Consider the following 15,011-nt stretch of genomic DNA (forward strand, 5'->3'; position numbering starts at 1 on the left):
CTCCTGTTTAGGAATAAATCTTTGATCTAGCCTCTGGTTAGATGTGGTTTTATGTTTTAATTAGTGTTTGTGCCAAGTTAAACCTATAGGATCTTCTTGGATGATAGTTATTTGATCTTGCTGAGAATTCCAGAAACTTTCTGCTCACGAAAACAATTGTTTAAAATCACCAGAACGTTGTAAAATACTGATTACAATTGCAGAAGTTCAATAAACAAATTATCTAGGTCGTCCTATTTTGGTAGATTTTTCTGAGTTACAGAAGTTTGCGTTAGTTACAGATTACTACAGACTGTTCTGTTTTTGACAGATTCTGTTTTTCGTGTGTTGTTTGCTTATTTTGATGAGTCTATGGTTAGTAAAATATTTTATAAACCATAGAGAAGTTGGAATACAGTAGGCTTAACACCAATATAAATAAAGAATGAGTTCAATACAGTACCTTGAAGTGGTGTTTTGTTTTCTTTCGTTAACGGAGCTCACGAGATTTTCTGTAAAGTTTTGTGTTGTGAAGTTTTCAAGTTTTGGGTAAAGATTTGATGGATTATGGAACAAGGAGTGGCAAGAGCCTAAGCTTGGGGATGCCCAAGGCACCCCAAGGTAAATCTAAGGACACCAAAATGCCAAAGCTTGGGGATGCCCCGGAAGGCATCCCCTCTTTCGTCTTCGTCCATCGGTAACTTTACTTGGAGCTATATTTTTATTCACCTCATGATATGCGTTTTGCTTGGAGCGTCTTGTATTATTTGAGTCTTTGCTTTTAGTTTACCACAATCATCCTTTCTGTACACACCTTTTGAGAGAGACACACATGATTCGGAATTTATTAGACTACTCTATGTGCTTCACTTATATCTTTTGAGCTATATAGTTTTTGCTCTAGTTCTTCACCTATATCTTTTAGAGCACGGTGGTGGATTTGTTTTATAGAAATTATTGTTCTCTCATGCTTCACTTACATCATTTTGAGAGTCCTACAAAACAGCATGGTAAATTCCTTTAATTGTGAAATTAGTCCTAATATGCTAGGTATTCAAGATTAGTAAAACTTTCTTATGAGTGTGTTGAATACTAAGAGAAGTTTGTTGCTTGATGATTGTTTTGAGATATGGAGGTATTGATATTATAGTTGTGCTAGTTGAGTAGTTGTGAATTTGAGAAATACTTGTGTTGAAGTTTGCAAATCCCGTAGCATGCACGTATGGTAAACGTTATGTAACAAATTTGAAACATGAGGTGTTCTTTGATTGTCTTCCTTATGAGTGGCGGTCGGGGACGAGCGATGGTCTTTTCCTACCAATCTATCCCCCTAGGAGCATGCGTGTAGTGCTTGGTTTTTGATGACTTGTAGATTTTTGCAATAAGTATGTGAGTTCTTTATGACTAATGTTGAGTCCATGGATTATACGCACTCTTAACCTTCCATCATTGCTAGCCTCTTCGGTACCGTGCATTGCCCTTTCTCACCTTGAGAGTTGGTGCAAACTTCGCCGGTGCATCCAAACCCCGTGATACGATACGCTCTATCACACATAAGCCTCCTTATATCTTCCTCAAAACAGCCACCATACCTACCTATTATGGCATTTCCATAGCCATTCCGAGATATATTGCCATGCAACTTTCCACCGTTCCGTTTATCATGACACATTCATCATTGTCATATTGCCTTGCATGATCATGTAGTTGACATCATATTTGTGGCAAAGCCACCATCCATATTATTTAGTACATGTCACTCTTGATTCATTTCCCATCCCGGTACACCGCCGGAGGCATTCATATAGAGTCATACTTTGTTCTAGTATCGAGTTGTAATCATTGAGTTGTAAATGAATAGAAGTGTGATGATCATCATTCATAGAGCATTGTCCCAAAAAAAGGCCAAAAGAAAAAAAGGAAGGCCCAAAAAATAAAATAAAAAGGGGCAATGCTACTATCCTTTTTTCCATACTTGTGCTTCAAAGTAGCACCATGATCTTTATGATAGATAGTCTCTTGTTTTGTCTCTTTCATATACTAGTGGGAATTTTTCGTTATAGAACTTGGCTTGTATATTCCAAGAATGGGCTTCTTCAAATGCCTTAGGTCTTCGTGAGCAAGCAAGTTGGATGCACACCCACTTAGTTTCTTTTGTTGAGCTTTCATACATTTATAGCTCTAGTGCATCCGTTGCATGGCAATCCCTACTCCTCACATTAACATCAATTGATGGGCATCTCCATAGCCCGTTGATTAGCCGCGTTGATGTGAGACTTTCTCTTTTTTTGTCTTCTCCACATAACCCCCATCATTATATTCTATTCCACCCATAGTGCTATATCCATGGCTCACGCTCATGTATTGCATGAAAGTTGAAAAAAGATTGAGATTACTAAAGTATGAAACAATTGCTTGGCTTGTCATCGGGGTTGTGCATGATGAGAGCATTCTTGTGTGACGAAAATGGAGCATGACCAAACTATATGATTTTGTAGGGATGAACTTTCTTTGGCCATGTTATTTTGAGAAGACATAATTGCTTAGTTAATATGCTTGAAGTATTATTACTTTTATGTCAATATTAAACTTTTATCTTGAATCTTTCGGATCTGAATATTCATACCACAATTAAGAGGGTTACATTGAAATTATGCCAAGTAGCATTCCACATCAAAAATTCTATTTTTATCATTTACCTACTCGAGGACGAGCAGGAATTAAGCTTGGGGATGCTTGATACGTCTGCAACGTATCTATACTTTTTTATTGTTCCATGCTATATTATTGTGTTTTGGATGTTTATTGGGCTTTATTATACACTTTTATATTATTTTTGGGACTAACCTATTAACCGGAGGCACAACCCAAATTGCTGTTTTTTTGCCTATTTCAGTGTTTCGAAGGAAAAGGATATCAAACGGAGTCCAAACAGAATGAAACCTTCGGGACGTGATTTTCGGAACAAACGTGATCCAGAGGACTTGGAGTCTACGTAAAGCAATCAACGAGGAGGGCACGAGGCAGGGGGTGCGCCTACCCCCTGGGCGCGCCCTCCACCCTCGTGGGCCCCTCGTTGCTCCACCGACGTACTTCTTCCTCCTATATATACCCATATACCCTGGAAACATCATATACGGAGCCAAAACCCTATTTCCACAGCCGCAACCTTCTGTACCCGTGAGATCCCATCTTGGGGCCTTTTCTGGCGCTCCGCCGGAGGGGGCATTGATCACAGAGGGCTTCTACATCAACACCATTGCCTCTCCGATGATGTGTGAGTAGTTTACCTCAGACCTTCGGGTCCATAGTTATTAGCTAGATGTCTTCTTCTCTCTCTTTGGATCTCAATACAAAGTTCTCCTCGATCTTCTTGGAGATCTATTCGATGTAATCTTCTTTTGCGGTGTGTTTGTCGAGATCCGATGAATTGTGGGTTTATGATCAAGTTTATCTATGAACAATATTTGAATCTCCTCTGAATTCTTTTATGTGTGATTGGTTATCTTTGCAAGTCTCTTCGAATTATCAGTTTGGTTTGGCCTACTAGATTGATCTTTCTTGCAATAGGAGAAGTGCTTAGCTTTGGGTTCAATCTTGCGGTGCTCGATCCCAGTGACAGTAGGGGAAACGACACGTATTGTATTGTTGCCATCGAGGATAAAAAGATGGGTTTTATATCATATTGCATGAGTTTAGCCCTCTATATCATGTCATCTTGCTTAAAGCATTACTCTGTTCTTATGAACTTAATACTCTAGATGCATGCTGGATAGCGGTCGATGTGTGGAGTAATAGTAGTAGATGCAGAATCATTTCGGTCTACTTGTCGCGGACGTGATGCCTATATACATGATCATACCTAGATATTCTCATAACTATGCTCAATTCTATCAATTGCTCGACAGTAATTTGTTTACCCACCGTAATACTTATGCTCTTGAGAGAAGCCACTAGTGAAACCTATGGCCCCCGGGTCTATTTTCATCATATTAATCTCCCGTCAACAAGCTATTTCTGGTGCCGTTTATTTTTGGGATCTTTTACTTTTACTCTTTATTATAAAAATACCAAAAATATTATTCTATCATATCTATCAGATCTCACTCTCGTAAGTGGCCGTGAAGGGATGTACAACCCCTTTATCGCGTTGGTTGCGAGGTTCTTATCTGTTTGTGTAGGTGCGTGGGACTCACGCATGGTCTCCTACTGGATTGATACCTTGGTTCTCAAAAACCGAGGGAAATACTTACGCTACTTTACTGCATCACCCTTTCCTGTTCAAGGGAAAACCAACGCAGTGCTCAAGAGGTAGCAAAGGGGCACCTTGCGAGGTTCCTATGACGCAAGCCATGATGATCGGGGCCAGGCGGGCACCAGGCGGGCGCCAGCGCGCGCAATGTCCTCGTTTCCTCTTTGGTGCTAAAGAGGATAGCGTAGGCGAGGAGTCCCGAGGCATCAGGCAAAGGTTTCCATATCGGTGCAACGAGACCAAGACTAGCAGGACGACAGGACGGAGGTCACCGTGGATCCCAAGACGGTGTCACCACCAGAGCCTTTGGCATGCGAAGAGCACCTTTAGTCAGGATAACTTGTACTAGTTGTCTCCCTTCGAATTTGGCCGTTGTGGCATCCCTTCCAGCCAGCATTTGGGAAGAGGACCAGGGCCTCTATAAATAGGGCTAGACACCACAGTAGGAGAGGCCGAGAGAGGCAACAGATCCGAGGACCATTCAGATCATCCTCATCCACACAAACTCACCAAGCACAAGAGCGCCTCTCCTCAGGAGGCTGTTCTTTCCTTCTAACTGTTCATCCTCAGCCCAAGAGGCAATCCACCACACCACACTTGAGTAGGGTATTACACCACATCGGTGGCCCAAACCAATATAAATCTCGTGTCCCTTTGTTCTGCGAGTTCGTCGCACTGAGCCTTGAGATCGCGGTGAGAGAGAGTGCTAGGGGGAGGAGAGATCTTCGTGCGCACCCCAGTGTTCGAACATCGAGGGTTTTGCCGGAACCCGAAATCCGACATAGGGGTTACAAGAGTTGATCTACCTCGAGATCGTGATCTCTAAACCCTAGATGTCTAGCCTGTATGATTATGATTGCCTCTACGGACTAAACCCTCCGGTTTATATACACATCGGAGGGGGCTAGGTTTGTACAGAGTCAGTTTACAGAGAAAGGAATCTTCATATCCATTCGCCAGGATTGCCTTCCACGCCAAGGGAAGTCCCATCCGGACACGAGAGAAAGTCTTCTATCTTGTATCTTCGCGGCCCATTTGTCCGGCCCATGTTGCACAGCCCGGACACCTGAGGACCACCTAATCCAGGACTCCCTCAGTAGCCCCTGAACCAGGCTTCAATGACGATGTGTCCGGCGCACAGATGGTCTTCGGCATTGCAGGGCGGGTTCCTCCTCCGAATACTCCAAAGTAGTTGATCAATGAGAACTATATCCGGCTCTGTTTAACAGTTACAACCCACTACCACAAGGGCATAATACTTAAAAACATGATATGTCTTTATTGACAGTTTTGCTGGCAAGTCGTTACGTCTGGCCTCTTTATTATTTCGAATCGCTTTTCAATCCCCCGTTTCGTGTTTCGAGACGCACTTCCGGTGACACATCTTGTCAAAACAGAGATCGTGTCCTCTTATCATGGGATTCTCATCAATGCGGGTTTGGATAATCCAACCATGCCGTTCGCATGACCCCTTGGGAATATGAGAGATTTAAGGCTCGTGGGGGGACGTCCATATTCACCGCCTTTATAAGGAGATAAGAACCCACCTTTTCACCCCACGCCTATTCTTCCTCAGCCCATCCTCGAGCTCCAGCGCCCAAGTTTCAAACTTTTCTCCCCTCCGCAACTCTTCCGACCATGGCCGGTTCTCAACGCAAGTGGATGGCCTCTTCCGTCACGGAGGAGAACATCAAGGAGCTACGGGTGGCGCGGTATCTAACCGCGGAAATCAAACATAGGCTCCCCGATCCGGCGCAGGTTATCCCCACTCCGGGGCCCGGCGAGAGGGTGGTGTTTATCCCCCACTTCCTCCGCAGGCTCGGATTCGCCCTCCACCCCTTTGTGAGAGGTCTCATGTTCTACTACGGGATGGATTTTCATGACCTAGCCCCAAATTCGTTCCTTCACATCTCGGCGTTCATCGTCGTGTGTGAGGCCTTCCTCCGCGTCCCTCCACACTTCGGCTTATGGCTCAAGATTTTCAATGTGAAGCCGAAGGTGGTTGATGGGCAACACGCGGAATGCGGTGGCGCCATGGTGAGCAAGCTCCCCAAAGTCAACTGGCCAAAAGGAGTCTTTGTGGACACCATCAAGATATGGAAACAGGAATGGTTCTATATCACAGAACCCCGCGACCCTAAGTGGGCAGCCGCTCTAGCCTTCAGATCCGGACCCTCGCTGAGGCTCACATCCTGGACCGACAAGGGTCCGGATTGGGGGTCGGTCAATGAGGTCCCGTTGCTGCAGAAGCGCGTTCAAGGCATGATAGCGAAGGATATTACCCTTGCTAACGTGATCCAAGTGATGCTAATCCGCCGAACACTTCCCTGCCAGCGGCGGCCCCTCAAGATGTGGGAGTTCAATCCGGAAGGGCCGCGGACCCTAAAACGGTTCTACGGCACAACGCATAAGGGGATCTGGAAGCTGCTTTTTAAGAAGCAGAAGTCGTGGCCAAAGTCATCAGACGACACCAGCCTCGACTGCAACCATCCGGACTCCGAGGTAAATTCTAAAACCTCCGAACATCAATTGATTCGTCCAGCCAAAGGAGAAGTATTTGAGTAGTCCATCCTCAAACAGGTCTGGATCAAGAAGGCGGAGCAGATCCGGTGTCCGGCTCCGCTCCCCGAAAACCCAGCCGATCCTCTACTAATGAGGATGCTGGTCCCGGCGCCATACCAGGCACCAGTAAAGAAGGGCAAGAAGAAGAAGAGAGAGGAGGGCACTTCGAACGCAGTGTCCGAAGAAGCTGATGCCCAGTCCTCTCACGAGGGAGACGACGACGAGGAGGAGGAGGAGGAAGAAGAAGATCCTCCCCGCAAGGGCAAGAAGAGGGCGGCCTCCAAAGACCTGGAGGTCGAAGCAACAAAGAGGGACAAGATTACCCTCTCCGACGACTCGGAGTTAGATGCCGGAGCCGTCCCGAAGCACCATCGCTGGACCAAGCCCCAAGCCGACTCGTAAGTAGTCCGGGATCTTTCACACAAACACAATTTCTATGAACTGTGATGATAACTCTAAGTTCTATTTTGTAGTCCGGCCCACAAGCTCCCCCAGCTATCCTCATCCTCAGGGGATTTCCGCCGGAGATGATGGAGAGCAAGTCGCCTCCACTAGCTTCCCTGCCACCTAGGGCGGATGACGCTGAGGTGTCATCCCATAGGCCCTACCCGGGCCTTGAAGAGGCACGGGGGGGGGGGGGGGTCTCAACTGCGTCGGAGGGCAATACATCGGCTGCCCGAGGACTGGGGGGCACGGTTGTCACATCCCTAGATCTGGTTTGCACTAGGCTAGCCCTTCATGTGTGCATCATGTTTAAATTTCTCAGAAACTTGAAATGGGGACGATCAAACCCCTAGCACAAAAACAATGCAAATAGGTTCAACTCTAAAATGTTTTCAATGAACCCAAATTGGTCTGCAAAAATGTTCATGATTTATGGAAAAAGGTGAAAACCATATCCAGAGATGATGCATATTTTTGCAGGACATATTGGTATTTGAATTAACACAATACATATTTGAATTGGAGCTATTTAAATGCTATATGTAATTTAGACGCTTCAAAAATGTTGGAAATTGTTCAGGGTCACTGGAATAATTCAGATAGGACCCATGACTAATTCCAGGATTTTATGAAATGATTTGGTATTTTAATCAAATCAAAAAAAGAAAGAAATTAGAAAACAGAAACAGAATTAGAAAAGAGAGGAAGAGAGTTACCTGGGCCACTTACCTGGCCAGCCCAGCCCACTGGCCTAGTGCCAGTCATCCCTAACCTCTGCCAGTAGGCAGAGGTGGGACAGCGCACGCTCGCGCGAGGCGCCACGCCTCCTCCTGCTTGCCGCCGAGCCTCTGGACGCGTGGGTGAATGCCCCGGCGTCGTCCCGATCCGCCCGACCTCTCTCACTCTCCCCCTTCTCTCTCCCTCGCCGATCCCCACCTCACCGAGCGCAGCCGACGCTGCCGTTCGCCGTAGCTGCAGCCACCGCCTCCCCCTTGCTTCTCTGACCGGCCCACGAGCTCCGCCCTGGACCCCGAGCACCTCTCCGCCGACCCACGCAAGGCCGGAGGACCCCAAGACGACGCCATGACCTTTCTTCCCCGTCCATGGCCGCCGGATGCCGCCGTCCAATTCGCCGTCTCCGCCGCCACCCTGAGGCCACTGAGCTGCTCTACTACCTCACTGTGAGCTCCTACGCCGCCCCTCTCTCTCGCCGTGCTCGATTTCACCGCGTAGCCGTCACTTCTGTTGAACTGAGAACCCATCGCCGCCGGCTGTGTCGCCGCCGTGGCTAGATCTAACACATGTCGCTTCTGAGCATACCACCGTGCTCAGCGCAATGCCAGAAGCCCAAAACCCCCACCCACTGCTCCTGCCGTTCGCTGTAGCGTCGTTTTCGCCGACACCCGATCTCCGGCCGCCGCCATAGCTCGTCTCCGGTGAGTTTCCGGCCACCCCACGCCCTCCAGCTTCTTCGGTTGGATGCGGTCGAGCATGGGCTCCCTCCTGGTGCCCTCAGCGCAACCAACCGCTGCCCCTAGCGCCACCTCGGCGAGTCGCCGCCGCACTGGATGGTCGCCGGCGGCCCAACCCCGGCCGTGCCGACGTGGCACCATCATTAGCGGCTAATGACGCCACTAACTAACCCCCTAACTCACTGGCAGATGGGCCCCGCCGCTTATTTAACGACAGGGTTATTTCCTGTTTAAATTAAGCTAATGCCCGTGTCCCCACCGGTTAGTTTGACCTTGCCACCTCAGCGTTGACCTGGCCCCACTAGTCAGCCTCTGCTGCTGACGCTGTTACACTAACCGCGGGACCCACAGGTCAGTGTTGACCTGGACCGCGCGTGTTGACCGCTAACATCATAGTGATGTCATGCTGACGCAATAAGTATTTTTTGGATTTATTCTTATTCAGCAAATTCCAGAAAATATCACAAACTTCAAAAATTCATAGAAATTAATCTGTAACTCCAAATACAAAGATTTATATATGAAAATTGATCAGAAAAATTCAATCTTTCCATCTGTACTAGTTTCATGCATGTCAGAACACTCTAACCTTGCTGTTTAGATGAAACAAGTTAATGCACTAATATGACCTCTTATTTTGGGTTTGCATTTGAATCTTTGATTCAAATGAGCTCAAACCAACCTGTTCTAAGTTGCATTAGCTCAAATCACAGCATATTGTCATGTCATGATCATGCATCAAATTGTGCATTGCATTAATTGTGTTCTTTCTCTGTTTTGCCGGTATTTGTCCCCTTTCAGTGGACGTAGTTTCGACGATGAGATCGATGACACCGATGAAGAACTATACTATCTTCAGAAGTGCCAGGCAAGCAAAATCCCCTTGTTCATTCCGATACAAACTCACTCGCTCACTTCTGCTCCATTTTACTGCATTAGGACAACAACGATTCAACTGTTACATGCTGCGGTAGTTGAACCCCTTTTCCTCTGCATGACCTGTCATTGCCACAGTAAATAGATGAAACCCACTAGCATGAGTAGGAGTTTTTTGAGACCTGATGTGCCTACTCATTCGTGCTTGTTTCTCATGCCTGCTACTGCTTAGATTTGAGTCAGATCTGGTTCATCGGAGATGAATCGGAGGTGTGTGAACATGTCCTACTGTTGAGAGCTAAGTGTGTGAACACGATTTGGTAAAGGTAGAGGTGAGAGGCCATGTAGGACTACATGGTGGGTTGTCTCATTGAAACCGTCCTCAGGAACTGAGTTCTGTGTTTGTGATCCATGAACAACTACTACCACACATTGGGATCCTTAATTAACTCTCTCGGCTTCTTAACAACCCTTGTCCTCTGTCCAGGAGTTGCAAGTAGTTTCTGGTGTTTGTAGTATGCTGGAGGCCGTGCGCATCGCTGACCCGAAGGGTGGGCTGTGATGCGGTAGGCACGTGGCCGGGTATGCTGGGCGCCCGTTTGGTGTCGCGGAAACCTGTACACATTGTTCGAGGCCGTGTGTGGAAACCTCGGCCGGACTCCCTGCGGATGGAACCTGAATAGGTGATAAACCTGGACTAGAGACTTGAGTGTTTAGGTAGGCCGTGGCCGACACCCTCGTTGGGCTTCTGCTTGAAGGTTGCCGAGTACATGTCGTGTAAACGGCGGTAAGTGGTGAGAGCGTGTGTGAAGAAGTACACCCCTGCAGGGTTATAAACGATCTATTCGAATAGCCGCGTCTGCGGTAAAGGACTTCTGGGTTGCCTATAACAGTTCATAGACAAGTGAAAGTGGATACTCTAAAATGCGCAAGATAAGCGTGAGTGCTATGGATGGCGTTCTCGTAGGGAGACGGGAGCGGATCCATGGTGGTGTATTGATATGGTGAATATGTGGACTCGTGTGCGCCACCTCAAAAGAGTTACTTGCAGTCATAGTTTAGGATAGCCACCGAGTCAAAGCTGGCTTGCTGCAGTTAAACTCCACCACCCCCTTTTGATACCGATGCATATGTAGATAGTTCGGATGTAAGTCTTGCTGGGTACATTTGTACTCATGTTTGCCTATTTTATGTTTTGCACAAAGACTTCAGTCTCGTTTTTAGTTCTGCGTGGACTTCGATGTTTAGCTTGTTACCTCAGCTACGATCTTGTGCCATCAGTAGGATCTTGTAGATAGTCAGGCTTCTCAGCCTTTTTCATTTGTAGTTGTCTGTACTCAGACAAGTTAAGCTTCCGCATGTGCTTGTTGCTTGTATGCTCTGTATGTTGGGTCATGAGACCCATGTTTGTAATACTTGGCTCCTCGGAGCCTAATGAATAAATAGTTGAGTCGTAGAGTTATGTTGTGATGCCATGTTGTATTTACACATATCGAGCATATTGTGTGTATGATTGAAATAATTGGTATGTGTGGGATCCGACAACCTAGTTGTTTATCCTTGGTAGCCTCTCTTATGGGGAAATGTAGTCTTCTGCTTCCATGAGCCATAGTAGTCCGCTACAGCCCGGTTCACCGGAGTCCTGCTAGCCCAGCACTACTGCTCCGGAACACTTGACTGGCCGGCATGTGATTCACTTTGTTCCTGTGTCTGTCCTTTCGGGGAAATGTCACGCGGTGACATCCGGAGTCCTGCCTAGACTGCTACAGCCCGGTTCACTGGAGTCCTGTTAGCCCAGTGCTACAGCCCGGATTCATGCGCTGCTGACCGACATCCTCGATGTTGATTCATGTATGCCTGTCCCCGTAAGTTAGTGCCACTTTGGGTTCACGACTAGTCTTGTCCGCCCGGGTTCTCTGTCATATGGATGCTAGCGACACTATCATATACGTGAGCCAAAAGGCGCAAACGGTCCCGGACCATGGTAAGGCGACAGCCGTGGAAATACCGTGCGTGAGGCCGCAAAGTGATATGAGGTGTTACCGGCTAGATCGATGTGACTTGGAATCGGGGTCCTGACAGCTTTGGTATCAGAGCCTGACTGCCTGTAGGATTATCAAGCCAAACTGGTCGAAGTTGAGTCTAGAAATGCTTTAGTTATATAAGGGAATTGATTGTGGATGGGAACGTAAGGCTCTTTTTACTCCTTTACCTTATGCCTTCTGATCTGAGTCACCCTCTTCTCTTCTACGGGGATTAAGACTAGGCTTCTCATCTTTCTATCAGGATCACGTGTTTCTAATCCGTAGACTTATAGATTGATGGATTCAAGTCTCAGTTTAGTTTCTATTACTTCCGTATGTTCATAGCTGACCTCAGAACCTTGATATTGTGATGTTGAGTGGTCATGCCACTATTTTGCAGGATGTCTCAAATCTTTTTGAGCATTTACAGCCGTTATGCTGTCTGAGTCATCCCAGGTTTCTAAATAGTCTGATGCATTTGCAAATCCCTTCTTTCTATTCCCGATATCCCTTTGGGCCAGTTCAGCCACACTGATCGGTCTGTTGAGGTACTCCATTGCCTTGACATATATGTTGGAGCTAGTATTATGACCCTAGGCATCCTCGAGAACCACCCAGTAATCTAGCAATGCTTTATATTCCTAGTGTGATGATTCTGGCCGTCGTTCTCGAAAGCATCCCGTGATGCCATTTAGTTAATAGGATTCTATTCTGGGTTCATGAACCCGAGATTCACCCTACTTACCTCCTGTTGATAGTGTTTGCTCGTTCCTTAGCATATTAGTAACTTTGTGATAGTCCTCGAGGTCCGTGGTATTTCCTTCTTCCAAATACCATGAACCGCTTATGGCAGAAGTTCCTCGCTGAACCGAAATATCACAACCAGAGTGCTCTTGACGAGTTCTCTATTCTATGTTGTTACTCTGCCAATCCTACCTTTCTGCATGGGTTATCCGGAAGAAATATGTGGAACTCTTCCACATACTAATCTATGCATCCACAACTCAGACAATCATATGTTCCCTGAGTTGTCCTCCTTCAGTTATATTCCGATCTTCATCTATCAATTGATAGTCAAGGGTATGTGTGCGATCGTGTTCATTGATGCCTATTATTCTTGTGGTCCGTCAAGCCATTCTATTCTGGAATAACTAGGAGAAACAAACTCCAGTAACTCGTCCATCTCTAGGATTGGGTCAAAGCAGTTGTATTCCGCAGATCAAATTGCCAATCCAGGTTTTGTTCCATTCTACCTTAGAGTGTTGCCTCCTTATGTCAGGATTGTCATGAGAATTGCACCATCTCTTATGAATTCTTGATGCAGTGATACTTCTTGCCATCATTGTACATTCCTCGGTTCCGTGTTGTTATAATCGGAATGCCGACAGGTGAATCGTGATGTGTGAAATCAATACTCCTAGCAACTCCGTTGCTTAGTAGATAATGGACAATACTCTCATTCTTATCGTGTTGGATATCGAATCACAGTTCTAGGATCGATTGTGCTACCTAGTCCTTATTTCCGGCGCACTCTTTGATCAATGAGTTAGGATATGTCAATCCCTCACTCTTTTGATCGTATCATCTTGCCCTGAAAAGCAAGATTGTTCTCGAGCTTAGTAACATATCGGTGGTTCGTGATGTTCCGAATATCTTCTCGGAAGTATTACCAGGTTGTCACCTGACCGCTATGTTGAGTTCGTGATCATGTTGGTTTTCCTCCAAACCACCCATTCTCCAAGAATTTGTGTGGGATACTCCTGAGCTAGTTGGTTAAGCCAAACAACAACTTGGAGAGTTGGAAGATAAAAGCTTGTCTGACTTAGTTCATGTTAAGGGATATCTTTTTGTGTTTGTGTGTGTGTTGAAGAAAGATGATATCTTCTCCAATTGGTCCTCGTGATCAGTTGTTGGATCTATTGCCTTGACAAAACTTTGACTTGAGTATGGGCTATCGTCAATTGAAAATTAGAACCAACGATGTTCGTAATGTTGTCTTACTCGTGGTTGATCCCTCGAGCATACACCATTACATATTTTGGTCTGACCAATGCTATCACCATGTTCACATGATGGTGGAAGTCCAGTGATATGGAAATTCCGATGAGTTGCTGTTGAGCCCATCAGCAGCATTTTGTCTCCCCCATGATTCATGTTGAACATCAACCTAGTGTTGAAAACTTTGTAAGCAATGCCTTCGTGTTCCGTTAAGGAAGCTTATGCTTGGATGGAAGAAGTGACTTCTTCGAATTCATGTGCATTTGGTGCAAGTTGCCGCCGTGAGTTCGAGAAAGATTGTTTTTGTTTCCTCTGGTACCATCCCAAGTCAGTCATGCATGTGCGAATGTATTCTATGGTTTGGTAGATTAATTACCTCCACTCCATATGTATTCTCTAGCACACCAAGCCACTGATTGTTTTGTTCAAGGAAAATGAGTTTGTTGTGCTAATACTAGTTCATGCACAAGATTTTGTTATCCTCAATGATGGTTCCCTACGAGAATTCGGTAGCATTTTGTTGTAAGAGTACTATGTCGTCATGCTTGTCTTGGACAGCGCGTTCGCAGGTGTGTGGCTGAAGCAGCTCATGTTTTGGAGCTTGCTATCGTAGTTCACTCCCCGAGAATCTCGCAATGTCATCTCGTCGATTTGTGTTGCAAACTTTCATTTTTCTTTCTAGACTTGATGAGTCTGGAATATCCTAACACCAACTAGATCTAAATCTCAGGCAGATATGATGGTTGGAACATTCCCAACATTTGCATTTTGTTCCCAGCTTGCACCCCATCGTGCCAATTTTCCATGGGCTGCCCTTCTCAGCAGTTGCTGTCCAGGTTCATCTTCAAAAGTGGACTTACCATGAGTCCCATCCATTTCCGATGATAAGCAAAAATCATCCATTTTTGTCTTCAACAAGGTAGTCCACATCATCCATTCTAGCCCGAGTGTGCCGTTCTTCCGAACTCCTTCAAACGGTCGTTTGTGAATTTCCTTAGGCTGGTATATAGAGTTCCGATGATCTCTGTATCAAAAGTAATTCTTTTGCCACTTAAGGGAATAATTTTACGAGTCACCTCTCCCAAGGTGCCCCGTTATGGGATCATGGTAATTGTTTCCTCGCTACCTTGAAACCCTCGTCAAATTGTTTCTTCTGTCCCTCCTGATGCATGTTTTGCCTCTTAGCTCCAGAGATGTTTCTACGTCTCATTCCGTGAGTTGATCTTGTGATCATTAAGATGATCCTAAGTTGCTCAAACCTCAAGAAGATCGATTCTTCTAAAATTCTCCCTTTCTTCTCATTGTCATGTTGGATGTAGTTCTCAAAGCAAGACATCAAGATCAAGGTGATGCAATGAATCAACATCCTCGAGAAAGACATCTGGATCGTGAAGATTGTATTAG

The sequence above is a fragment of the Aegilops tauschii genome, chromosome 2 (genome assembly GCF_002575655.3).
Source record: "Aegilops tauschii subsp. strangulata cultivar AL8/78 chromosome 2, Aet v6.0, whole genome shotgun sequence".
Lineage (NCBI taxonomy): Eukaryota > Viridiplantae > Streptophyta > Magnoliopsida > Poales > Poaceae > Aegilops > Aegilops tauschii.